Below are 27,816 nucleotides of genomic sequence, written 5' to 3' on the forward strand. Positions count from 1 at the left end.
TATTATTTATAAAAGACTGTAGCAGAATGGGTAGACAACAGGATCATTCCCCTATTTTGAAGGAAATGGGCTATTTTAGCAGAGAGATTAATACCTATAGGAAAGAATCTAATAGAAATGCTCTAGAGACCAAACACAGTAACAGAAATGACAAGTGCTTTCAACGGGTGTTCTACCATAGAGTTTATACAACCAAAAGAAAAATGCAACCTATTTTGAAGGAAATGGGCTATTTTAGCAGAGAGATTAATACCTATAGGAAAGAATCTAATAGAAATGCTCTAGAGACCAAACACAGTAACAGAAATGACAAGTGCTTTCAACGGGTGTTCTACCATAGAGTTTATACAACCAAAAGAAAAATGCAACCAGCAAACTTGGAAACAGGCCAATAGAAATTACCAAAACTAAAACAAGAAAAGGAAAAAATGAATGAGGAAAACAAAACAGTGTCTACGACGGAAAGCTATACCAAAAATGCAACCTAAGTATAACTAAAATCTAAGAAGGAGGGAAAAGAGAAAGGTACACAAATACCTGCTGTGAATTTTCCAAAATTAGTCAAAGTTGCAAAGAACAAATCCAAGAAGCTGAAGAACAGCAGGTATCGGGCAGATTCCTCCCCGCTTCCCTCCCTCACCTACATCATAGTATATCATATTCAAAAAGCTGAAAACCAAAGACAAAAGGAAAATCTTGAAGGCAAGGAGAGAAAGATTAAAGACTAAATCTAAAGGAACAGCAATGAAAAGAAACGTCTTGTCAAAAGGCATGCAAACAAAAAAGCAGCAAAGCAACAGGACTCTGTACCTTTTTGTTGTTTTGCTTTGTTTTCTTATAGCCCTGGCTGGCCTGGAACTCACTATGTAGGTCAGACTGGCCTCAAACTCAGAGAGATCTGCCTGCCTTTGCCTCCTAAGTGCTGCTGGGATTAATAAGGTGTGCTCCACAACACCCCACCTTCTGTACCTTTTTTAAAAATGTGTATGAGTTTTTTTTTGCCAGCATGTATTTAAGTGCATCTGTATGTGCAATGCCTACGGAGGGCAAAAAATAGAGCATCAGATTCCCCAGAACTGGACCTACAGACAGTTGTTAGCTGTCATGTGGGTGTTGGGAACCAGATCCCCTGCAAGAATTTAACCACTGAGCCATCTCTATACCCCCGTACCATTTTAATTGCTACAAAAGATAAGTGGATGTCTAGAACAGGAGTCAGGAAAGTATAACCTGCAAGGCAACCAACCTAGGGTCTATTTCAGGATGAAAGATCAACAGTGAACAACTGATTATTTCCTCCCTGTAACAGAAACAAAACAAAGGAGTTGTTTCTCATCCCTACTCCACAGCTTGCTAAAATTCTTAGCCAGTACAATGAAACAAGAAAGAAACATAAAAATCTCCTGGATTGGAAAGGAAAAATAAAACTCTATTCACAGAAAACTATTTCTATTCACTGATTATATGATTGTCTACATTAAAAGTCTGAAAGTATCTACCAATGAACTTGCTAAAACAAACAATAATTAATTTTAGCAAGATCACTGAATACAAAGTCAATTTATCAAAATAAATCACATTTCTACATAATAATTGAAACCCCAAAAATTGAATATTTAAGGTATAAATGTAGCAAAGTCGTATGTATAATTTCCATATATACAGTTTCCTAACAGCTAAAAAAAATTCTGATTGGAAGAATCAAAGACAAATTAATTAGATGCAGAGAGAGAGAAAGGGGGAGAGAGGGGGGAGAGAGAGAGGGAGAGAGAGAGAGGACTATATTAATGGATTGGAAGACTCAAATATTTTTAAATTGTCTACTACTTCAAAAATTGCATGGAATCCCAATAGTTTTTGGTGGATACTGACAAACTGACTCTACCACTCATTTGGAAAGGCAAAGGAAAGAGAAAAGCCATAAAAACTAAAAAAGGAACAGCAAAGGTGAACCCAGAGTACATACTTTCAAAATGTATCCAAACAGTAATTCAGTAATCAAAACAGGATAGTATTTACACATAATAGGTTGATAAATCAACAGAATAGAATCAAGAGTTTCAGAATCATTTAATCTTTCTATTTATGGAAAATTGATTTTTAAATGTTTGATGCATGTATTCATTTCTATGTGGCATGCATATAGAAGTCTAAGGACACCCTGTGAGAGTCAGTTCTCTCCTTCTACCACGTGGTCCTAGGTATCAGATTCAGATCATCAGACTTGGAAGCAAGTAGCCTTACACACTGAGCCAGCTCCTGGGCCTGTATTTGATTTTTTTTTTTTTTTTTTTTTTTTGGTATGGTGTGGTGGTGTGGTGGCACATGCCTTTAATCCCAGCATTCAAGAGGCAGAAGCCGGCCTGATCTATAGTGAGTTCCAGTTCCAGGCCAGCTAGGGTTACAGGCTGCTCCTGTCTCAAAAAAACAACGAAACAAAAAAACAAAGAAACAAAAAAAAAAAAGCACCAAGAAAATTCAATTGGGAAATGATAGTCTTTTCAACAACTTGTACTAAATTCTACATACCAAAAGTAGGTCCTTGACCATTTTCATACCTAATTAAAAAAAAGCTTGATCAAAGGCTTAAATGTAAAATATAAAGTCACTGAAGTTTATAGAAAAATATGAACTCTATTCAAAACTTTGGGTTAGGCAGATAATTTTTTTTTGTCTTAGATTCTTGCTGTGAGGCCAAGGCTGACCTTGAACTCCTGATTTTCCTGCCGCAGCCCTCTGAGTGCTAAGAATTCTTAAATATGACAGAAGTTGGATTCATTAAAAAAGAAAAGTTTGCTCAGAAACATTCTGGCACTTTTAAGGGTAGGGGGGAACACTGAAAGTAACAAATCATAACTCTTAAAAAAAAGATTTATACCCAGATTATATATAAAACTTGCAAAACTCAACAAAGAAACAAATAATACAATAAAAATAACTAATCAGGGCTGGAGAGATGGCTCAGCAGTTAAGAACACTGGTTGTTCTTGCAGAAGACCCAGGTTCCAATCCCAGCACCCACATGGCAGCTAACAACTGTCCATAACTCCAGTTCCAGGGGATCCGACAGCCTCTTCTGACCTCTGTGGACACTGCACAACATGGGTGCACTTACCTACATGCAGGCAATACTTGCATACACATAAAATAAAAATAATAAATAAAATTTAAAAAAATAATCAGTTATCTCTGTGAAACATTGTTTATATTATAAATTTTTATTTGAGTTTGTATTATTTTTTCCAGTCAGCTACAGATCCAAATACAATCTTTTATCAGTTTTCACTTGTAGCATATTATTTGTCCCCTGGAATTAGACTTTCAATCTGTCAATCTTTGACATACACTGTATTGATCAAAAACATCTTGCCTAGCACACAGGGGGCCCTGGGTTCCATCTCTAGAACCACATAAACCAATGGTGGTGCATACCAGTCATCCCAGCACTCCAAAAGTGGAGGCAGGAGGATCCGAAGTTCAAGGTCATGCTCTGCTACATAAGGGTTGGGTCAAGGCCAGCCTGGGCTACATGGAATACTGTCAACACACACACACACACACACACACACACACACACACACACACGTACTCTCAGGAGAGTAATTTCATAGAAATCCTTTTCCTATCAAAGGACGACTTTTCCTATCAAAGAAGAATGACTTTAAATACAGAGAGTTATAATTTTCTAAGGCATCAAAATTTATTTTCTCGCTTTTCAAATAATGAACCCTGAGCATGAATGAGCACACTTTCAATCGCCATACTTTCTCTTTCTCTTCCTACCCAAACTAAACAATTCTGGAGCAAAATAATAAGAGAAGTGATCCTTCCTTCGCTTCTCTAGTATTTACTTCACTCAGTCTCATCACCTGGTGCTGTTTGTAAGTCACTGTAGAACAATGGAAGACATAGCAAACAAAGAGAAACGTTGTGTGAAAGAAATCTTTTAAAAGAAAGAAAGAAAAGAAAGAGATGGCCCAGCCAGTAAAGTGGCTTGTCATGCAAGCTTGAGGACCTGAGTGCAACCCCCAGCACCCACATTAAAAAGCCAGGCACAGTGGTGAGCACCTGTAATCCCAGTGCTACTGAGGAAGTGACAAGTGGATCCCTGGGACTCAGTGTCTAGCCAAACCCGGGAATCCCAAGGCCAATAAGAGACCCTGTCTCAAACAACCAAGGTGTGGTTCCTGAAAAACAACACCTGAGGTGTTCTTCTGGCACACACACACACACACACACACACACGCACGCACGCACGCACGCACGCACGCACACACACACACACACGCATGCACACGCATGCACACTTTCTTGTTTAGTTTCCATTGCTGTAATAAAACACATCAGAGAGGAAAGTGTTTATTTCACCTTACAGCTCACAGTTCATCATGGAGGGAGCACCCTGGAGGCAGCAACTGAGCACAGACCATGAAGGAATGCTGCTTACCACTTGCTCCTCTGGTCTGTGCTCAACAGGCTTTCAGAACCACCTGCCCAGGGTGGCACCACCCATAGTGGGCTGGGCCCTCCCACATCATTCAACAATCAAGAAAATGCCCCACAGACATACCCACAGGCCATTCCACTAGAGGCGGTTCCCCAGTAGAGGTTCTGAGGTTCCCTCTTCCCAAGTGTCAAGTTGACAAGTGAAGCTATCCAGTACATATACACACTTAACAAAAAAAAAAGAAAAGGAAGCCCTCTAAATTATTCAATGTCATTTAACCAGGTTCTAGGTAAACATTTGTCCTCTTTTGCCCAAAAGTCATATCTTACTCTGCTGGAAACAAGAGAGAAAATTTCCAGGACTATGATCAGCAATATTTTCTTTAATATTTTTTTAATATTTTATTATTTTTATTTTATGCGTATGAGTGTATTGCCTGCGTGTATGTAAGTGCATCCATGTCATGCAATGCTGCGGCAGTCAGAAGAGGGCTTTGGATTCCCCTGGAACTGGAGTTAAGGATGATTCATAGCCACCATGTGGGTTCTGGGAATCAAACCCGGGTCCTCTGCAAGAGCAGTCAATTGTCTTAACCGCTGAGCCATCTCCCCACCCCTGATCAGCAATACTTTCAACCTGTTTCCTTTTCCAGTACCCAAAACATTAGCTCAAACAAAAGTATGTCTCCTTCTGGGGGACTGTAAGCGCCACGAAAACAGGCTTTCTCATTACTAAGATCTCTTACACCCCCTACATCTAAAACAATGTGTGGTATACAGTAGGCACTCAGTAATTATTAGCAGAATGAACACTGCCTAACGTGTGAATCTTTACCTCATTCCTCCACATTAGCACAGTGATCCAGGGCAGCCAGGGCAGCACTACTGACAAAAACTGCCCTCCCCACCTATTTTCTTTCAGATTAGTGACCAAATCCTTCTGCCAATTTCTGTGCTAACTATGTATTAAGGACAGAGGATCATGAGAAGTTCCACAAACCAAACACCAAATGTCCACTCATGCCCACCACCTCCAAGGGGAAAAAAAGAGTATCAGTCACTTAGGCTTCTATGAAAACGGGCTAAATAAATAGCTTCAAAACAGTGCAGGGTAGAGTTTTTCCTGCTAAACACAGCCCCTAAAGCAGTCGCCCACTGAGCTCAGCATTAGGAAGACTGCTTTCTAGTCCAGGATCTACCACTAACTACATGCTCACCAAGCCCTGGCCTGTTCTTTTGAAAGCAGGTAACAATGCTGAAACAGAGCCATGACTCTGAGCAAGGGAGTGCTCTCAAGAGGACTGGGGAGGCCCTGGGCTAGGGTGGGTAGTAGAAGAGCGGTGGAGTCACCTGTGAGATTTCAACTACACATGGCCCCTTCTGGAACTCTGCCCAAAGTGTCCTGGCAAATTACCACCAGAGGAGCCACTGTCACTGACTAAATGATGATGAAGTATGGAAAACAGTCACTCATACTAAGGGACATGTGGAAAACTAAGAAAATCTTGTCCAGTTTTCAAGTGTAAGTTCTTTGATAAGCGGGACCAAGGCTGACTCTACTTAGTGAAACCCACATGGGGTGCAACACAGGGTGCGCCTGTCTTTCCTCACTATATAGAGCTCAGCTCCTTTGACTTCCTGTCAGCCACACCCTATGCTTTTCCTACTGTACTGAACTCTAGATTTGCCATCTATGCCTTTCATCACCTGTCACCACCTGCAGGAGACATGGCTGAGTGCCCACAGGCACCCTTGCCTTCATCCTTGCTAGCAGATTTCTGGTTGTTAGATATGGCACTTGGGGATGGTGAGCCCGTGCCTCCGATCCAGAAGCCTATTTAGCCAAAATAACTGTAGCCCTTGCTCCTCTGCCGGGTACTGGTCTAGGGGTAGGCAGACCATTCTGGTCAGTAGCATCTGGCCAATGACAGGAATTTTAAGGGAAATTTGCATCTGCTTACCTAAAGGAAGACTGAGACTCCAACTGTCCTCCCTCTGCTGTGAACTGCTATCTTGTGAAGGCAAGAGGGTTCTCTGTTCTCCAGGGAGGATAAGGAAAACAAAGAAAATTTTCTAGAAGGTAACCAAGATCTGTGGCCACTTTAAATACTCCTCTCCCACCCTTAGACACCTCAGGGGACAGAAACCTAACTAATGTTACTTTCATTAGAAAGTGCCCTTTCTGACAGCCTACCCAGGAGCCTGAACAGTTCCTCCACTGCTTCTGCTCTAAAACTTATTCATCTCTTGGCAGACCTTCACAATGTCCCTAGTGAGAAAAACAGCCCCTGACACTGTTATCTGCATATGCGTCTTTCCATCTAGACTGCGAGTTCCTCAAAGTACCCTCTCTTACTCCTGGCAGAGACCCTGGCATATGCTGAGCATTTACTAAATGTTTAATCATGGAATGAATAAGCCACGAATGAAAGCTGGACACACAAGATGTCTGCCATGACCACCGACAGACTAGCACCCAGGCTGTCCACACTGCTCTAGACCTCCTCAAGGTATCCTTGAAGAAAAGCAGACACTGGGCAATGTACATTTCTATTTTTGTTTGCCTTGAATTGAAGCTAGGCCTCCCTTGTACTTGAGATAGGGCTCTTTTCCAGTAGCTGAGCTAATCCTCTCATGCGCTGGGGGCACCTGGGTGATATATACCTACTCCTGTTATGGAACCCCCACCCCCACCGCCCCGCCCAGTCTGCTGAGACTTGGCCTGCTGTGGTTCAGCGCACCAGGAAGATATGCTGAAGGATGGAGGAAATGGAAGATACCTCCCCACCCTCCCTCCTTCCCTCTCTCCCTTGATCCCTCCTTCTCTCCCTCAATCCCTCCCGCTCTTCTTCACTTTCTTCACAGAGTAAAGGTGCCAGTTTTATTTATCATTGCATACTAAAAGCCAGTCAAAACAGGGAAAAGAACTAAGATTCACAGACTGAAAGAACTCACCCTGGATGTTCACAGAGGCACCTAGATCTAGCAACACAGGAAGCTAAAACCCCCAGGCTTTTGACATGGAACCCAGTTTCCACACTGCATGAGGCAACTTTCAAGTCACCAAACCCCAACTCCAAAGAAAAGAATTCTAACAAAGAGAGCTAGCAGTGATGAGAACAGACTGATTATACCCTTCTACATATGAGACCTGTGCACTGACCCCTCTGGAGTTTGGCAGCCAGGGGCAGGCCAACCATGAGCAAGGTGGAATAGTAAGCCCACTCCCATACACACAGGAACACCACCCTACTGCTTCCTGCATCTCCCTTCCATTCAAAGGCTGCAGAGACCCAGCACTCAGGAGGCAGAGGCAGGCAGGTCTTTGTGAGATCAAGGCCAGCCTGGTCTATACAGTATGTTCCAGGCCAGCTGGGGCTACAGGGAGACCATCTCAAAAACAAACCCAAACCAAACAAACAAAAAACTACAGGGCCCCCTGGAGACATAAAGTGTTAAATACCTTAACATATGGGGGTGGGACATGGAGAAAGCCTCACAGCAGCACATCAGTACCTCAGGGGCCGCATATAACTTAAGACCCTCTTTATGATTATAGTACCCACTTGACATGTGAAGAAACTGAGGCTCAAAGAAACAACTTGCTCAAGGTCACAGAGCTAGTAACTGAACTGAAAATTCAATCTCCTAGAGTTTTGGACTCCTCCCACTCTATCACTCTTATCACCAGTCCCTGGGATGTGAGCAGGACCCTGGCCCCCACAACACCCCAAGACACACAGATCAGCAGCCTTGCTACAAATGCCCCTGGAGTGAGGGCCCCGGTAACTAGCCAACGCGCTGGGTATTTCAACAGCAAAAGTAAAGCGCCAGGCAGGGCAGCGTCCCGTACCCCGTCCGCGTGGAGCTGGAGCGCCGCAGAGGGCAGGGCGGCAGCCGGCAGGGCGCTCGGCCTCGGACCCAGCCGCTCTGCGCCCTCCGCAGTAGTTCGGCCCTGGCCTCGGCTCTGGACTCCCGCGGCGCTCAAGTCCCCTGCAGACCCGCCATGCCCGGTTCGGGCTGGCTCCGAGGTTGGCAGCTGCGCCCCGGGGCGGCGAGGGGATCGGGTCCCGCTGCAGCTGGACAAGCTGAGCTCCGGGGCGCCGCAAGGTGCTTCCCGCAGCCGCGCGTCCTGTCCCCGCGCGCCCCCGCGCGAGCCCGGCTCACCTGCGCAGCCCGCTGGACTCCCGGCTCCCGGCTCCCGGCTCCCGGCTCCCGGCTCCCGGCTCCCGGCTCCCGGCTCCCGGCTCCCGAGGGGCGGGGCGCGGCTCCTCTCCGCCCCAAGCCACCTGGGGCGCCCGCGAGGTAGCCGGGCGGGACAGGTGAGCGGCGCTGCCAAGGAGCAGCCCCCGGTGCCGGCTCCTGGACGCCGCCGGGATCCTCCGCACGGTAGCCGGATCCCGGTGAGTGCGTGCAGGAGACACTGGGACCGTGAGAGCCCCCGGAGCAAAAGAGGAGCTGTTGCCTCCTAGCCTGGCCCGCTGGGAAATGAGACAGAGCAACTAGAGGGGCACTCCCGCCCTCGGGCTATGGGATGTGGGAGACCCTCAGGGGTGAATACAGTGAGGTCAAGAGTGCCGCAGAGTTAATTCAGTCAGAACTCAGGTCCTTTTGAACCATTCCCTCCTACTTCATCCATGCCTCCCACACCCCTCCCTCTTTTAAAAGTGCATATGTTATAAATACGATGGTTTCACATAGTGATACTCCCCCCCCCCCCCCCACGACTGTAAGCCTAACTTTGCCTGTCCATTCTTCAATCTCCTGAGCCTTAAACTCAGGGCAGAGCAGGACTCTGTTAACACCTGAAGAACGCCAGGGTTTGCCCCAGCCCAGATATCACTCTACCTTATCTGAGAGCCGCCAGCACTGTCCAGCCTTCAGGCCTTCCTCCCTATCTGTACTGCTTTCCTCCCCAACACTGTCAACCAGACAGCTGGTTTGTGGGAGGCCTAACTCCCAAGTCACCTGTCTAAGTGGTCAAGCAAATCTTTGACATAAAGATGTCACAGACAGAGGAACTCAGAACTCTGTCCTGTCAGACTTAACACTGGTGGGAGATTCAGGCCAAAGATGGCAGACTGGCCTGGGGCACTAAAGTATTTGGTGGGGCCTGCAACTGGGAAAACTTGACTGAAGGCAGAACTTCTGCAGAAACTAGTTGTGGGTTTGGTCCTCTGCTGAGGCCTTTATTAATAGGCTTTGCAGGCCCAAGCGGGGCATAGCATTTACTGAGATCCCTGACAGTTTCAGAAAGAGTGGCATATTTTTAAGTGTGACATTCAGTGAACAAACAACTTTAACACACACAAGGTGATGTGTGATGCTGCTAGTCACACATTGATTTTATTTGTGGACTCAGAGAAATCCATTTCCAGTGCACTACAGGAAACACTGTTCAACCTTAAAGTTGACAGAGAACATCCTTCCTGTAAGTATTTCAGAATACTTCTATGATTGCATACTAAACCTCCAAGGCAAAATTGAGGCACTCTGCCAAGGTGATGTCAGGGCCAAGTGGATTGCTCCACCCTTCCCCCCTGACAACGGGCCCAACAGTGTCAAGGCCTGGGCCCCTCTTGCATCAGTGGGTCCTACACAAACGAGTGTTTAAACTCTGGTATTAACTGGCCAGCCTGGTCACACTAGACAGACCATCCTGGAAAAAAGTTACAGAGGATGCCTCACCTAGGTGTGCCTAACCACAGCTGCTACTCCCCCATGGTGGGCATGGAGGCTGGTGTCCCAGGGTGGAGCTGTGGTAGGGCCTGCCCTATGGGTCAGCCGTTTGCACCAGCAGGTGGAGCAGAACAAAGGAGCCGCTCCAGGTCCCGCCCAGGAAAACTGGGCCCAGCCCTTATTATGTGTTGGTTTCAGTCAGTGGAGCATGTGATTTAGGATCATCTGTTGTGTGTGATCTTGGCTGGGCCAGCCTTGTAAGTGATGCCACCCAGAAAGACTGAGACTCCTCTAGAAGGTACAAATTCTACTTTAGTGAGTTCCTCCCCCTCTTCCTCTCCCTCCCTGTAGCATGTTTTGTTTTGTTTGATATTAATTTTTCTTTATTCTTGAGAATTTCATATATGTATACAATGAAGCATAGTTATATCTACCTCCAATTCCCCCCCTCTCCAACTCCTCCCAACTCTTCTCTCAGCATAGTTCCCTCCCAATTTCAATTTTGTTGTTGTTGTTTTTGATAGCCCACTAAAGCCAATTAGTACTGCCCATATGTACATAGGTGTGGGGTCATCCACTGAAACATGGGAAACCTACCAGTGGCCACACATTCAGAAAAGAATGATTCTCTCTCCCCTAGCAGCTATCAACTGCCAAGAGCTCTTCAGTAAGGAATGGGGCCAGAAGAGCATCGCCCCCATCTATGTGAGACTTTGAGCTGGCTTGATCTTGGGCAGGTAACCTCAGCTGGTGTGAATTCGTAAGTCCAACAGCCATGTCCGGCCCAGAAGCTTGCATTCCATAGCACTCCTCCCCATCATCAGTTCTTACATTCCTTTCCCCCTTCTCTTCCACAGTGTTCCCTGAGTCTTGGTGGGAGGCAGGGGAGTTGAGAAAGATGTCCCCTGTGAAGCTGAGCTCCTAGTCTCTTATACTAAGCACTGTGATCAATTAAGCAACATGTTTCTTGATGGGTCACTTCTCCCACTTGGAAAATTTAAAGCCATAAATCTTGTAAAACCTGACAAGATTTCTGCTTGATGTTCTCTGCTGGAAAAATGCATCTGAAATTTGAAGATCCGATGCTGTTGTGAGAGTAGAAGAAAGCCTGTGAGGTGTGTGAGCAGTCTGTCTGCACAAGGCAACTGCTCACAGTGAACAATGCCCTAGTGTAATTGATGCGGCTCTAACTGCCGGTGCAGAGAACCCACTCATGTCTGCTGGCCATTAAAGAACTAGAAACTGGCAAAACTGCTGATGGCCTTCTGAAGAGTCTAAGATGAACCAGTTAATTCTTGCAAATTGCCATATTTGATGCTGTTCCCTCTAGAGGCTAGGAAAATGATGTTTGAAGTGGTAACTCTTCAGTTTCTTTCTCTAGTTCTCTGATGGTATAGTAAAAGTGAAAATTGGAGCTAGGGAGATGGCTTAGTCTGTAAAGGGTTTGCTGAATAAGCATGAGGACTTGGTTCCAATCCCCAGCACCCAATAAAAGCCAGGCATGGTAGCCTGAGTCAGAAACGCCAGTGCTGGGGCAGGGGTTAGAAGGGCAGGGACAGGCAGATCCCTGGAGCTTGCTAACCAGCCATCCTACCTTAATCTGTGATGTCCAGGTTCAATGAGTCTAGTTCAAAAAATAAGATGAAGGGGCTGGAGAGATGGCTCAGTGGTGAAGAGTACTGGCTGCTCTTGCAGAGGACCCAGGTTCAATTCCCAGCACCCACATGGTGGGTAAAACTGTCCATAATGCTGGTTCCAGGGGATCTGACATTCTCTTCTGACCTCCATGGGCATTGTACAACATGGGTGCACCTACCTACAGGCAGGCATTACACTCATACACATAAAATTAAAATAATAATAAAATATTTTTTGGAGAGCAACTGAGGAAGACACCCAATCATGGACCTCTGGCCTCAGCGCACACATGCATGCGCCCCTCCCCTGGAAACATGTACTTACACATGTATCACACACATAAAAATAATAAAATACCCAAAGAGGGTCAAAATCTTTTTTCAAATGAGCCTTGGATATATCTTTCTTAATTAATGTGTATATTAATGCCTTATGTCATTTCCAGTGCACATTTTTCACTGAGAATGTTTATTGCATTCTGAGCACCCAGAAGCCACTCAATTAATTATAGTTAATAGGGGAGTAGCGTAGGGAAATAGCCAGAAAGATTAGGATCAGAAAGAGCCAGGAACTAAATAAAACTAATAGTCTCTTTATTAGAGAATCTAGGATTTAATTTCCATAGCTCTGGAATTGGGTTCAAATACAGCCACCACTGTTAGTTTGTTAATTTCTATGCCTAGCTTTCCTCTACTGTAAAATGAGATGCTGCTATAGAAAAACTGGGAGATTTAAAATAGAATAATAATTAACCTATAATTAAGCTATTTTTTGCCAGTCACTGTTCTAAATGCTTAGAGTCTCAACCCAGGACCCCAGACCCAGACCTGCAAATGAATTCAGTATTTTTTCTACAAACACACACACTCACATACATGTACACCTACACACACACACACACACACACACACACACACACACACACACGCTCCTAATCACATCTAGCATCACTCCTTGAAGGGCTGAGGCTGTTCAACATAGTCAATAGACATTAAATGAAATGTGACATATACCACAGGCCTCAGGCTGATGGGACACTGACCTGGGACTTCAGAAGAGAGAAAGAGTCCAGCTAGTGCAAGGGAATTGTATAAACCCCAACTAGGCAACCATTTCTTTCTGGGCAAGAGCTGAGTTTGATGTAAGAACAGGGCAGGAGCTGCAAGTGATTATCAAGGCAATGTTTTAGGGGAGTGTCAGCTTGAGAGTGATCAGACAGAATTCTAGAATCACCTCTTCCTGACTGTGAAACTCTCAACTCGTACCAAGGGCAGCCAAGGAGATTGTGTGTTTCTTCGGGTTTTTGATGTTCACCATTCAGAAGTCCTGATGTAACAAAAAAGTTGAAATAACCTTCCCAATGTGTTTTGGGTATATATCTCACAACCTAGGCCAGCAAACAGAATTTTCAAGGTGGTACACTGTAGCAGCAGATCCCCTGAGGAGACTTTAAAAAGTTGAGGTTGGCCCCTCAGGCCTTGATTCTGAGGCTGAGCAGCAAACTGGCTTTTCTATATTTTCCCCTCAGTCTTATTCTTCACAATTGTGGAGTCCCACTGGGGACCAGAGTGAATTTGCTTGGCTATTTAAAACAAATGGGCTGCGATGTCCTCACGCTACTCTCCTTGGTTTCAGAGCAACACTGAAGTGTGGGTAAGCATATTGTGGTCTGCTCACAAAAATCCTGGCTGCAAAAATATTCAAATGCCTTCTGATGTTTTGTTTGTTGTTTTTTGAGGTACTGGGGATCACACCCCAGGGCTCACACAAGCACTCTAGCTCCTTGGTGTTGGATTTCTTAATCCAGGAATCAGTTCTTAGCATGCCAATTTATGCCTTACTTTGGAAGGCAGCCCATGCATGTTTACCATCCTCTTAATATGGTAGGTAAATGAGAGCTGTTTTCCATACTAGTCTGTGGAGACTCGCTTGTGTAAAAGAAGAGTTCTACAAATTACCACCATATTCCAGCTGGACACCTTCTTCAGGAGCCTTGCACAGCTGACTCCTGCATCTGCAGAGGCCTTCCCTGGCCACCCAGCCAAAAGTATTACCATACCCTATTTTCTTCACAGCGCTCAAATGTTCCAAATCATTTTACAAAGTGCTGCTCCCTTCTTTGTGATTTGCTCTATGGAAATGAAAACTATCTTGTTTTATTCCCCATCCCCCCACCCCCCAGCTCTGATTATTACAAGGAAGGTGCTCAAGTGCTGGTTGAAAGAATGAATGGATGCTCCCAATGACTGAATGCAGAGGGTTTTGAGTTTGCCACACGTAGATCTTGAAGCCCTGTATGAGGCTGTTTGGATCTGAGACTAAACTTGGATCTGGGAGTGAAGCAGGGTTTGAACTCAGTCTCCTCTGTGTTCCTTGGCAACCATGTGACACCAGGAAACTTCAGTTCATAGCTAAGAATGTGGAATGTGGTACCAGCTCCATCATTCCAAGTCCTGTGCTGTTGGGAAGCTCACTGCCCCTCTCTGTGCTCCACTTTCTCCACCTATGTCTGGTGAAAATAGCATCTCTCATCTGTTTTTTTAAGAAAAGACTCTGGAATGCAGTGCAGCATTATTGCTGAGCCAACCTGGTACAAGGTCAGGTAACATGTTGGAAGGGAACGGGGAAGCTGCTGGAATGGCACTCTTTAAATTGCCAAAGTCCACTCTTAATCCCAGGATCCCTGGAACAGAGTACACACTCAAGGAACGATGGCTGCAAAGCACTTCCACCCAGCAGGTATCAATACCAGATGCAGCAGCCCTGTCAGGTTTGTGATACTGTTGTACTTCTTCACTGCCGCTGTAGCTTTGCTCTGTGTGCCAAGGGTTGGTGAGTCCTGAGGAGAAGCTGGTGTTGGGCCTGGGCTACTCTGCTCATGGTATGCATCAAGGGGAAGTCATTTGACCTTGCTGAGTAAAGCCAGATGCTTCTGTGTGTCCCTTCCTGTTGTACTGTTATCTATCAGATGATTCTCAGTGTCTTCTCTGTCCTCTATGTATTTGGTGATGTACGCTTAAGAACTCCCCAATTTATTTTCTCAATATAATGAAATGAAAGCTGCTTTGAAAGGCATTATTTAATTTACAACTCGTAGCAGAAATTGGGAGTGGCTCATGACCGGCAGCTTTGAGATGGATAAGTAGACGGTTATAATAGAAGGAACCTGAGCTCTAGGGCCAAAAGCAACAATGTGACATGGACAAGTTCCTTCACCTCCTTGGACTTGGAGGTTTCTCATGGGTTTCTGGAGCCCATACATACAGAGCAGAGGCCAAGATCAGAGTCATTTTGTGTTTATGCATAGCAAGACTACTGGTAGAGGTCAGAGCGGCCAGCACAGTGCAATGTGTTCGTGGAGCTAGGAAGGGAATTCTCAGATACCTGCTTGTGCTTCAGAAAGTCTCCAGATGCCAGCAGAAGCTGAGTGTGCTTTCTGTATGACTTCGCTAAGTGACTCCAGGATGCCTCTAACTCCCCTCCGGGGAACTTGCTAAGCTTTTACAAAGAGCCTGCTGGGATTTCATCTCCTGGCATTAACTGTGATTATCAGCCTTCTTCCTCCATGCATGGGAAACTGCATGGACTTGACTCCAAGGTCAGGACTCAAATCCCAGCTCTCTGGTGTGAAAAGCCTCAAGGCACAGCATGGAAACTAGCTTGAACCCCTCCTCTTTACAGTTACTCACAGGGCATGGCATGTACTCCACCCATGCAACAGCTTAATCCCTGCTTTTCCTCTATGGAGAGAGAGAGAGAGAGAGAGAGAGAGAGAGAGAGAGAGAGAGAGAGAGAGAGAGAGGGTTGGGAAGAAGGTGCCCCCCATCCCCAACTCATATGCCAAAACTCTAATGCCAGTGTGATGGTATATGGAGCTGGGGCCTGTCAGAAGGTAACTACGCTACCAGAATGGTGCCCTTGTGAATGGGATTGGTGCTCATAAAAAGGTTCTCAGAGAGCACCCTCTTCCTTTTTGTGATGTTAAGACACTATAAATCAGAACAGTGCAACTTGGAGGAAGCCTTCACCAGACCCCAACCACACTGGAAGCCTGATCCTGGACTTCCAGCCTCCAGTCTGTTACAAAATAAATACACTGTTTTTAAGCCAACCAGTCTGTAGCACTTCCTTATAGCATCCTTGCAACAAAGAGATCTGATTTCATTGAGTAGAAGTCAGTGATCGCCAATGCCCCTTCACCATCTTTTCCTCACCTTCAGGTATTGGGGGAAATAGATAGAAGGCAACGGATGGCATTCAAAATGAAAATACCTTCTCCTAGGGTGTTTGTGATAATAGCACTCCCTTATATTTGAGTAGAACCACTATAAAATGCTTTCCTATGGGTTCACATTTGGTCCCTACAACACAAAGAAGCAGACAGAGGCCAGTGAGAAAAGTCTCCAAAATTTAAGTGTGCACATAATGAGGTCTTTGAGTGTTCAGGATTGAATGGCCTGATCATGATCCCTGGTTGAAAGGAAGCTGAGAGTTGGACCTAGGGCCAAGTCCATCGTCCTTTCTGTTGTGGAATCAACTCTGTAGGATCATTGCCTGGTAACCTATACTCGGGTTGAGAGATGGCTCAGTAATTGAGAGCACTGGCTGCTCTTGCAGAGGACCTGGGTTCAGTTCTCAGAATTCCCTGGCAGTTAACAACCTTCTGTAAATCCAGTTTCAGGAAATTCAACACCCTCTTCTGGCCTTTGCGAGCATTGCATGACATGGGTGCACTTACATACATGCAGGTAAAACACTAAACACTCATACTTTAAAAAGTAACCTAAACTCCAGGGTATCTTGCTGCTGCATGCATATCCTTGAAGAGGGCATGGCAGGGCATCAAGGACTCTGGGATTGGCAGCAGGGGCTGTGGGCAGACACTGGCTGAAGGACTTAGCCTCCTGTCTGCCAGACACTATCTGCAGCCAGCCTGTCCTTGCCAGTCCTTGGCAGCCCATCAGAAAAATCCTCACAGGGGAAGCACAGGTAATGGGAGTCTGTGGCAAAGTGGAGAGCTTGTAAGGGAGCCTCACTTTGGTTCCCACCCCTTCCTGTAGCTGGGCTTGCATACACATGTGTGGTATGATTGGCATGTTTGCTTTTTCTAAAACTTAAGCTCTAAAATGAAATCCTATTAATCATTATGACAGGGCAGGAGGTGGGGCAGCAGATCTCATCAGGGGATGTGTGAGCTGCCTCTGTAAGGCTTCCCATATCCCTGGGCATGAGGGAACCACCATCCAACACCACTAGACCTTCTTCAAGAGCCTGTTGAGATGGGGCAAATGTATGCTGATCACTTCTGACTTAAGCAAATAAATGTTATATATTTCAGATGCAAAGATTATTAACATCTTGGGAAAAAAACTCATGGATAATGTTAAATCTTACAAACACACTGTTGGCAAACTGTGATGATTGCTGCACTTCTAAATGTGTTGTATATAGGCTAGAGAGATGGCTCTGTGGTTAAGAACACTAGCTTCTCTTGCAGAGGACCCGGGTTCGATCCCCAGCACCCACATGGCAGCTAACAACTGCCTGTAAGTCCAGTTCCAAAGGAATCCAACTCCCTCTTCTGACCTCCATAGGCATTGCACAACATGGTACACCTACCTACATACAGGCAATATACACATACACATAAAATAAGTAAATAAAATATTTAAATGTGCTGTGTATGAACAAAATTCTAACAAGGTCAAGACATTGCTGAAGTGCAACTTTCCTTTAGCTGCCCATTCAGTGTCATCAGGCACCCCTGTATCCCCTTTTTATTATTGAGTCTTTCCTAAAACGCTTAAAGGGATTCAAGCTATAAGGAGGTCTTAGTTTCCTACAAAAAGTTATTAAAGTATAAAACTTTGTATAAATTCTTTTAAAAAGCTTTCTGAGGCTGGCTGCTGGTCATCTACCTGTCTATCTATGAAACGCACGCACGCACGCACGCACGCATGCACACACAGTCACTGTTCTCAGGGCAGTCTTAACTAGCTACTGAGCATACAAGCCTTTGGAACCAGATTTTAAATCCCAGCTCTCTGTCAGCTGTGGAAACTTGGGCAAGCTACTTAACCTCTCTGTGCCCTTTCCTCACCTGTATAAAGAAGATAATAGTGCCTACCTCATGGGTTATTAGATGGATTAAATGGATTAATACATGTAAAGCACTTAAAACAGTGTCTGGCACACAGCCAGAATAGTCTCTTGAATTAATTGACTGCTTACTGTGGCTTTCTGGGTCTTTTGCATCCACGATGCCATCACATGTTATTCGAAACAAATTTGTCAATTTCTCTGATGTACACATTCTGTAGGAATAACATTTTGCTATAGGTAATGCTCCTTTAAGTGCTACATTCTAAGACTCTTCTACAATTGGATCATGGAGATGAGGGTTTAGAAAGTGCTAGAAGGTCACCTGGGACTGAAAAATCAAGACAAACCATCCTTGACATGGGGAGAAGTAGAACAAGTGCAGGTTCTCAGCCTTGTCACTCAAGGGGCCTCCAATTGTGGTTCCCTGTGTTTCTAAAATGATTCTGAGCTCAACTAACCACACAGAAATTGGTGTTTTCTTTGTAGAGTAGACGAAGAACACCAAATGCCAAGCAAAAATCCCACAGCTGTGGAGGCCTCTTGTCAAGCAGTCCCACATTTTCATCTCAGGTGTCAGAGCAGTGCCTCCAACTTCTGTTTAGTGTATTATGTACGTAAGACAAATTACAAGACCTGGCCTGTCACAAATGCCAGAATTACACCTGCCATGCCCACGTCACCAGTGACTGCTTTGGCAGATACCACTTCAGTTCACTTTGTCCTGAGGATGTTTCAGCTCAGGGCTTCCAAGCAAAGCCCAAGCATGGTTCAGAGCAAGAACAGGAGGCCTGGAGAAAGACCTCCTCCCAGGAAGTGTCAATGCAGCCTGACTGCACAGCAGAGCCGCCATGTTCCTGACCCATGGGGGTCACCTCCATTGAGACTGAAACATGCTTTGTAATCTGGTTCTTTCAGAGCACTGCTTCTCTTAACAAACAAACAGGACTTGGCCTGAATATTCATCCACGACAGTGGAGTTGACTGCATAAATAACCTTCAACAACCTCCTATCTGGAAACTCTGAGTTGTGTGGAGAGGTATTGCGAGAAAGATGGGTAAACAGCATAAAAGCACACCATTTATAGTGTCCTCGGTTACACTTATCGGCCATTCACTTGGTATCCTTCTTTTCCATTTTTAGTTAATTAAAGCAAAGTTGCTCATTTTCTGGCTCCCACGTACTGTTAACAACAAAAACACGTTACACGCTCAATGCCACGTATGGTCATGTAATCCCAGTGACTGGAGGTAGAAAAGTATCTTTGTTAAGAAATTTGACTGAGTTGCAGATGTCTCAATGGTTAAGAGCACTTGCCGTTCTTCCAGAGGACCTGGGCTCCGTTCCCAGCACCAACACAGCAGCTAACAACTGTCTTTAACTCAAGTTCCAGGGAATCCAACACCCTCTTCTGGCCTCTATGAGGATTGAACATGCATAGTGTACTTATATACATACAGGCAAAACACTTGTACACATAAAATAAAAGTAGATAAATGTAAATGTTTTTTAAAAAGAAATCTGATTAAGGAAGTACCTGTGTCCTGTCACTGGTTATTTTCCAAAGGCCTCACACCCGGATGTCTTCTCATGAGATCTCAACCTGTACCTTAATATTAAGAACCACTAGGAAACAGGAATGCACTTTCCCAATCATTCTCAAAGCACAGCCAGCTTTCAGCACAAGCAGGGCTCAGATTCCTTGAATGAGGGATGCCAATGGTTTACATCCTGCCTTTAGAATAAGCATCTTTCTCAGGCAGAAAGAAATTCAGAAATTCACCTGTGGGTCTGCTGAGCTTTACTTTCATTTGCTTTTACACAATTAATGTTATGATTTGAATTCTGAATGTCCTTTACAGACACATGTTTTAAGCACTTGGTCTCCAGCATTTTGAAGGCTGTGGAGTCTTTAGGAAGTGGGGCCTGGATGTCTAAAGCAGGTCACTGGGGACTGGCCTTGAATGTTGTGCCTGGTTTTCTGCTTCCTGGAAACCATGATGTTGGCAGGTTCTGCTGCATGGCTAAGCCTCTCAGCTGTGCTTTTGCTTCGGTGATGGAAATACTCTGAAACTGTGAGCCAAAATAAACCTTTCCTCCCTTAATTTTGTCACCCTGATGAGAAAAGTGATAGAGTTAACAACTTTTCAAAATCCTTAGCTATTTTTTTTTCAGAGCTGAAGAAGGAGGTGTTTGATGATAATTATGATGATGATGATGATGATGATGATGATTATGTTTTACAATGAAAACGAACTAAGTAGACACCCAAAGTAAAAGACAAAAAGGGCAAAACTGACTTTAGTCATCCTGCACCCTGCTCACTTGAAATGGATTTCTTTCAGAAGATGATTGTTCCAACACATGTTTCCTGACCCTGAGAGGCTGAGCATGGCTCAGATGAGAAAAACCAGACCAGTCAAAGTTTAATTCAGTTTTATTTTCCACTTTTAATATTTTTCAAGTTATACAACATGCAGTCTGCCGGAGTATCCATACATCTTCATTTTAGAGCCTAGGAGATAACCAAAATTTTCAAAGGGCCAGGGGAGGGTACTTCTAGATCTTTTGGGACACGTACCATCATACAGGATAGCCATTTGATACACACTGCCATTCTCCCCGTCAAACCACAGAAACAAGTTTGTCTACAATTTTTCTTAATGAAAGCTACTGTACAAATACATAAAGCCCAGAGAACACACATCTGCAGTACACATGACACTTTACAAACTAGACACAGTTCTACAGAAAGCCCTATTCCCCTTGTATCTGCACACATGGGAAGTATTTAAAATTGATACACAATTTTCAGTAACTAAGCAGACTCCATGGACTGGTACCTCCTAAGGTGGTTACCTGGCCCTTATTCAACACTCATTTAAAATTCAAAATTATAAGTGTTATGAAGCAGTTTCAGACTGTGACGAATCTTCAGCTTGCTCAAGTTAATCAGAGTGAGACAATGAAGTGAAACTTGCCCAGTGACAAACTTTCCTGCTAATGACAAACTTCCTCAGTCTGTCTTCTACCTAGACTTCCAATGGCACATGCCCTTCTAAAATGCATATGTCAAAGGCGGGGGGGGGGGTTGTTAAAGAGCTGTATTTACCCTTAGTTTCTCTTTCAGGAAAATGAAACTGATAAGACCCCCACCTCAAGCTCTGGTGGTGTCTTAGGAGTGTCCTGAGACAGAAATGACACTTTAACTTGAGGGCTTTGAAGAGTCACTGGATCTAAATTCTAGACAAACTTTTTATCTCTTTATTCCAGTATTTCTACAGGTTCTGCTTTTCTTAATCGTATGAGTCTATTTCCTTTAAAAGTGTTAATCCCTCTTACTGTTCTGTCTACCACCTGTCATTCAATAAAGCAAACTGTACAGCATTTGAAGAGATGATATCATATATGTATATAGAATTGATCAAAATGCACTTGGTATAAGGTCCCATAATTGATATCTTCAACATTCCCTTATTTCCTATCAGCAACCCACCACACTGCAGGTAGAGGTTGTTTGTATCAACCACTTGGCTATTATCTTACAGCATCTCAGAGTAACCTTTCAAGAAGCAGTGTGAATAGTAAATTATTCAGAGGAGAAAACATACAGACATACAGCGAAAAGTAGCACACAACCAAAAAATGAGCATACACTTGGCTGTTCAGAAGTATGTTTTACATATTTAGAGTATAGGATGCAACAGTCTTTCAACAGTGATTAATTTAATAAAGAGGATCTTTTATAAAAAGTGGCCTAATGAAATGACACTAGATAAACTGACCAGGCTCCAGTGGACGGACTCACAGCAAGGGACATTTGGGGACAGAAATTTGACTTAGTAGGCCTTAACATATATGACAGAATGCATGAAATTACGTGGGGGAGGGGATGGGGGGGTACAGATAGGGGAGGGGTCTAAATATAATCAAGATGTATTATATAAAATTCGCAAAAATTAAATTTTTAAAAAGTGGCCTGAGTGTATTGTCCTGATAAAATAGTTAATAAACAAAGCAAGACTAAGGGATCCACTTGAATAAACTATATAATCTGCTCGATCGTGTGCCTACCTTTTAGTCACAGTGTGAGAAAATTAGATTAGAGGTCTTATAAAGAAGCTAGATGAACTGACTGGCTGATCAGCAGCTAGCAGAATTATCTTTAAAAGACATCAAAGCCAACTTCCTATGTGAATAAAAGCAAAGGGAATTCTGTAAGGCCCTTGTAGAGATCAAGTAATGTGGAACTACAAATGAGTGTTTCTTTTCGAAACATGAAAGGGTCTAGCAAGTCTTCAAAAGTAGAAAACTGGTACCAAGGGAAAAATTACTTTGGGAAGAATTTAAAATAATCATTTTATGATGGATATTAGCGAAAGCCTAGAAAAGAAAATTACTGGCTTGTGTCCAATTTCCAAGCACAAAGTAACACAGTTGTCTAAAAGACAACAGTAGGTATTAGAGATGACAATTGTTTAGTTGACAATCCTCTTAAAAGCCAATGTTTTAGCTTCTGAAGTCAGAGACAAACATGAACAGCAAGCATAAAATCTGTGGCATCTATTATTACCTGATAAGGTTTACAAAACCTGCCCTGCAAAGACCCTTCCATTAGACTGCACAAATAGTGAGCAAGCAGTGTTATATGGGACAGATAATGACAACAAACTCACAGAGTGAAACATTTAAACAAATGCAAATCGTCTTTATGAAATAAATACTTCAGTAGAATTTGTTCTCTTTTCCTCTCATTTGTCTGCTTCACAGACAATGTGAAGCATTTAACAAAAAAATTAAGTCAAAGCAGGGTTGCTTTGTTAGGGAAATTTTATATAGAAAGAATCTGGAAGTCAATGCACACAGTCCTCTGCATTTTACACATATCCAGATGTGCATGAGCACACATTAACTTTTTCAAGACACACAGCCTGGAGAAAGCCTGACATCCCCCTGGCATACACTTCCATCCAGTGGTGCCAGCTGCAGAAGACAGTGCCAGCTCACACTTCTTGAGCACATATGATGACAGGATGGATGATTTCACTGAGACTGTTACTAACTCACCCTCAAATTTGTGAAAACAAGGAGCAGCACACAACAGGAACTTCTATAAACCTTTGTCAGTTTCCCTGAAAACTTTACTACTTGGAAATTGATCCTTTTGATACCCCTAGATGGAAGTAAAGGAGTCATCTTTAGATTCATGTATTTGAATAAAGTAATAACTAAATATAAAAAAACAATCCATTTATCCTGATTCTTTTCCTAATTGTACCTAGAAGATAAAGCCTGTTTAATGCCAAAGAGAGAATTCAAATAAACAGTTTGCAATGACGGGTTAAGATAAGAACTTATTTGCAGACAGGCACAAATTTCATCAATGACTTTCCCCTGAGGGATTTCTTTTTCAGCTGCTGGAATGATGTTGGATTTCTTCAGGAATATCTCAAGTACAAAGCGCTTCGCCACAGAAAGAGGCTGTCCCAATGTAGAATCCAAAAAAATGGGGAGGAAATAGGGAAGAGGGGGTGTAGCCTCATCTCCACTCACCCGATTCTGCAGCATTTTCAACACTTGTATAGGAATGATGTTCAAACAACTGAGCCGGCAGAGACTAGTTGCTGCAGGTTCAACAGCAAGCAGCTCGGAGGTGAATATTATGACTCTGCATTTACATAGATGTGTCTGAATGAGCAAATTCTACATTGCTACTGTCAGATTCTTTTTCTGCCTTGAAGAAATTTGCTTTGCATTTTAACAGATACCATACTAAAAGGTGTATTTTACAGATCCAAAGATATGACCAAGATATTCAAAGTGCTCTCTGCGGCTATTATATTTTTTTTCCGGAAAAGTGTTCAGAATGAAAATTTTGAACCCTATAGCAGCACTTTTTTGTTCCCTAAAAATATAAAGTTATGTGTTTATTTTACAGGAACCCAGACAGTTGAGGCAGAGCATGATCTCCACCTCCACAGCACTTGGTTGTCCCCTCCAGGGAATGGCACAGCAGGAAGGTCCGTTCCTATGGGACAGTGGACTGCAGGGACTGCCAGAGACCACACAACCCCGGAGGTCGAGTCAGCGGCAATGGTTCTGAACAGTAAGGGATGGTTCATCACCACCTCCTTCCAGTGTCTTAGAAGGAGAGAAGTCCAAGCACGCGTCTGTACACACAAATTCTACACAGCTCAAAACACCTGAAACTGGTGTACTGCAGACGGCCGGGTAAGCAAGTGTAAAAAGAAATGGAAACTGTATAGGAAGGGAAAAAATAAAGCAATTGGTGACTAATGTAGTCCTGTTCATGCTACGTGGAGTCAGATCTGTTGAAAGAGAACCAAAGAGAGAACACAAGAGTTAGGGAACAGCAGAAATTCAATCCCTAGAATTTTTGCTTTCTTTCTAGAGCAGAGCTGTCCAATACAAATATATGAGTCACTTATCTAATTGTATTTGTTTCAGTGTCTGCATTAGAAAGTAAAATGGAGAGGTAAACTTAATTTCAATAATGTATTCTATATAGTTCAGTGTAAACTATATCCCATTTGCATTATCCCATATGCAATCAGTATTATATGTGGAGCTATTTGACACCACAACATTGTCACTGAGAGACTTTGTCTTGTCTCGTGTTTCACCTTCAGCACATCTCTGGGGACTCAGTCACCTTTCACGTGGTAGTGGTTATCATAATAGGTAACATAGCCTCCTCATCCTGGATTTAAATGTTTTGTCCTGACACAGTCTCAATGGTCTCTTCTAAAAGTCAGTACCTACTGAATCTGTGGCTAATCAGAGTAGCACTGGGTACTTTCTGTCCAGGCTCTGGAAAAAGAAGGGACCAGTTTGGAAGTATGTTTCATTCCAAGGGAGCAATGAAAGTCCCAGTACAACTTGATTCACTCTTGATTTTACTCTGCTTCTCACTAGAGGTTCATCTGCGCTTGGGCAGGTTCTCAGAATGGGAATCTTAGACCAATCCTGATAGAAGCCAGCCCTGACTGGCCTTTGCCACTTTAGTAAATTCAATATTCAAAAACACCAAAAGTCTCAATTCCTGCCACCATCTAGGGACCTGGCCCATCTATGACCTGGCCTGTGGACTTCCTGAAGAGCTCATGGTATTCTGGGGAAGAAGAGGTAGGGGACATGATGGGCAGATACAGCCTCATCCTTGAGAAACCAAGAGAATTGCCACTGAAAGATATATGACAGACACTAAGAAAAACTCACTTGCTCTTTTGAGTTTAAAAAGACTCCATAACCTGACACATTATACTTCCTGTTAAAAAGACTCCATAACCTGACACATTATACTTCCTGTTGGCCTCTAGAAGCCTTCCACCCGAACTGGTGCTCACCCGCAGTATCTCGGTGCCTGCCACAATGCTTTCTCCATTTCTCTACACTCTCCTCATTTATAATATTATAAGCAACATCACATATTTTCTATAAATAAACAGGATATAAATTATATATGAATAGAAAAGAAGATAAGAGAAAAATGGAACAGAAGAGGAATTGGGCAGGAACGAGAGAACAGTATGTGCTTGTTACTAATGCCCTCGCCTCCCTGACCCACACAGCAAATACTCAGAGGTCTCATTTGGTAACCATCTCTCACTCCAACAGTATCATCTCCCATTCTTACAATCCTGTCTGATTAGAAGAGGTTTAAACAACCTTATATGATGATAATCCTGTCATTTCTAGAAGTTGCAGAGAGAAAGATCAGGGCATGTTTTAACAATTGGCCTTTCTGATGAGAGTCTATGCTTCTTGTTGGGTCCAGAAATGAAGTTGTCATTTACAATCCACTTTGAGCTGAAAACCAACAGGAAAGGTTTTTGAACACCAGCACTGAAATCCTACATCACTTAAGGGTTCATTTTTTTTCCCAGTACACCCTTGCCCTGGGCAGAGGGGACTGGTCTTCCTTTGTGCCTGGAGGCAGGGAGGTACTGGGTACATACCTTACATTGTGGGATTATGGCCTGCTACAATGACAGCAGGTAACCCATGTTGACACAGCAAGCATTGGCACACAAATGCTGTGGTACAGTCTCAATAACTCCAGCAGACCATGAAGTGACACGATTTCCCCTGCTCTCCCATGTACAAGATCCAGCTTGTTTGGGCTAATAGTTTAGAAGAAATGGGAAGGGGGAGGCAACAAAGAAAGCTTAACCTGCTGAGTTTAGTCACCTCAAGGACAGTGAGAAGTGGGGTTGTGGTTGGATGCTGAGAGAAAAAGCAGAGGGCAGAATAGGGTCCTTTCTTCACTACAATGAAATGATCCCTCTTCACCCAAGTTTCAGACCTTCTTGAATCTTTCCAGAAGATCCAAGAAAAACAGAATCATCTAGGATACTCATGCATCCTCCCAGGCTCCCCAGAGGTCCACCTCCTCTGATTAAACTCTCCACAGAAAATGGATATAAAATTTAAAGGCAAATGGTTTAGCCCCATAAGAAAACCATTTCTGCCTGTTCTTCGAGAGAGGCCCAGGAATTTGGAGACATTTAACAGCTGCATCTAGTGCCCTTCTTTCCAGTGTTGTCAAACAGTCACTCACCTACCTGCAAGGGACTGGACCAAGAGAGAGGCTAGTGGGTTGACCTGTTGCTCTGCCAAGCTGAGATAGTAATTCAGAGTGTGAACATGTGACCAGATTTAGAAGAAAATAAAAAGACTGTTTTAGAAGAGATAGAGAAGGCTGAAGAAGGAAGCTAATTATATATAAGGGTTTTGCAAGAAGTATTTAGATTCCAAACCCCGGACTTTGGCTTTTGAAATTGCTTACAGTGGATTTAAGCTTAATCCAAACAGTACATAGTTTCATCTTCCCCTTTGCTTTCCTACAATTCAATCCCCATATTATAAGAATTACCAGTTTCACTTGCTTATCACTGACTAAAGCTGGGTGCCATCTGCAATGGCCATTTATGACTGAGAAGTATTCAATACTGAGAAGTATTGAAGCACAGCAGCGCACAGCACAGGAGGCAAAAATCAGGACTCCTTCTGGGTGTCTGGTGTGTCCCCCTTTGAAGTCTAGGCACTAGTTTGCAAGTCTGGCCACCAACACTGCACACCATATCTCTGTCCTGGCCCCTGCAGTCCAGTCCCACGTCCTCTGTCCTTTTTGGCCCTGGCCTCACAAACTACTGTCAGAATAGTTGATACTGTGAGGGTTTAATTTTTGCTAAGTTATCTGGATTTTTTTTAATGTGTATGAATGTTATGCCTGCATGTATGTAAGTACACCCGTGTCATGCAATGCCTAGGGAGGACAGAAGACAGTCTTGGATCCCCTAGAACTTGAGTTATGGAGTTATGCTCTTAACCGCTGAGCCATCTCTCCGGACCCCTCTTACCTGGATTTTTAAAAATCCCTTCCACATTATCTTTTCTGATCCCTATCTTCTCTCTAACTTCCCCAACACAACAGTCTTCTTTGGGGAGCAACTGAGAATCTCTCCAAAGTGACAAGGAAAGCTATTTTCTTCACAAACTTCAATCAAGGGCAATGCAGAGAAACAGAGTGCAGAAGCAATTTGGGGAAGTATCTACCCTCTACTAAGGCAGACACAAAGACTTTAAAAAAGTGTGAAACAATGCCAATTAGCCAAGTGATTTTAAAAACATAATTTTTCCTTTAAAAATGTCATTTATGCCTGCACTCATATGCACATATCCACATAGACCACACACATAAAATGAAAATAAACCTTAAGGGGCTGGAGAGATGGCTAAGCAGTTAAGAGCACTGGCTGCTCTTGCAGAGGACCTGGGTTTGGTTCCCAGCACCACATGGTAGCTAACAATTGTCCGTAGCTCCAATTCCAGGGGAATGCCCTCTTCTGACCTCTGCAGACATTTCACAACACCAATGTACTTATATACATGCAGGCAATATACTCATACACATAAAATAAAAATGATAA

General features: G+C 43.7%; 2 protein-coding genes across 5 annotated transcripts in view; both read right to left on the reverse strand.

Moving 5' to 3' along the window:
- Positions 1–8,690, reverse strand: part of Lypd6b (LY6/PLAUR domain containing 6B) — a 210,410-nt gene extending 201,720 nt beyond the window's left edge. For all 4 annotated transcript variants that reach the window (XM_008825164.2, XM_008825165.2, XM_029559711.1 and 1 more), the window contains exon 1: positions 8,614–8,690. The gene's annotated coding sequence lies outside the window, so the exon portion shown is untranslated. The remainder of the gene's footprint in view (positions 1–8,613) is intronic.
- Positions 8,691–20,282: 11,592 nt separating this feature from the next.
- Positions 20,283–27,816, reverse strand: part of Kif5c (kinesin family member 5C) — a 187,813-nt gene continuing 180,279 nt past the window's right edge. Inside the window, exon 26 of the mRNA XM_008825166.3 lies at positions 20,283–24,192. The gene's annotated coding sequence lies outside the window, so the exon portion shown is untranslated. The remainder of the gene's footprint in view (positions 24,193–27,816) is intronic.

This window comes from Nannospalax galili, unplaced genomic scaffold (genome assembly GCF_000622305.1).
Source record: "Nannospalax galili isolate Female #2095 unplaced genomic scaffold, S.galili_v1.0 scaffold87, whole genome shotgun sequence".
NCBI classification, from domain to species: Eukaryota; Metazoa; Chordata; class Mammalia; order Rodentia; family Spalacidae; genus Nannospalax; species Nannospalax galili.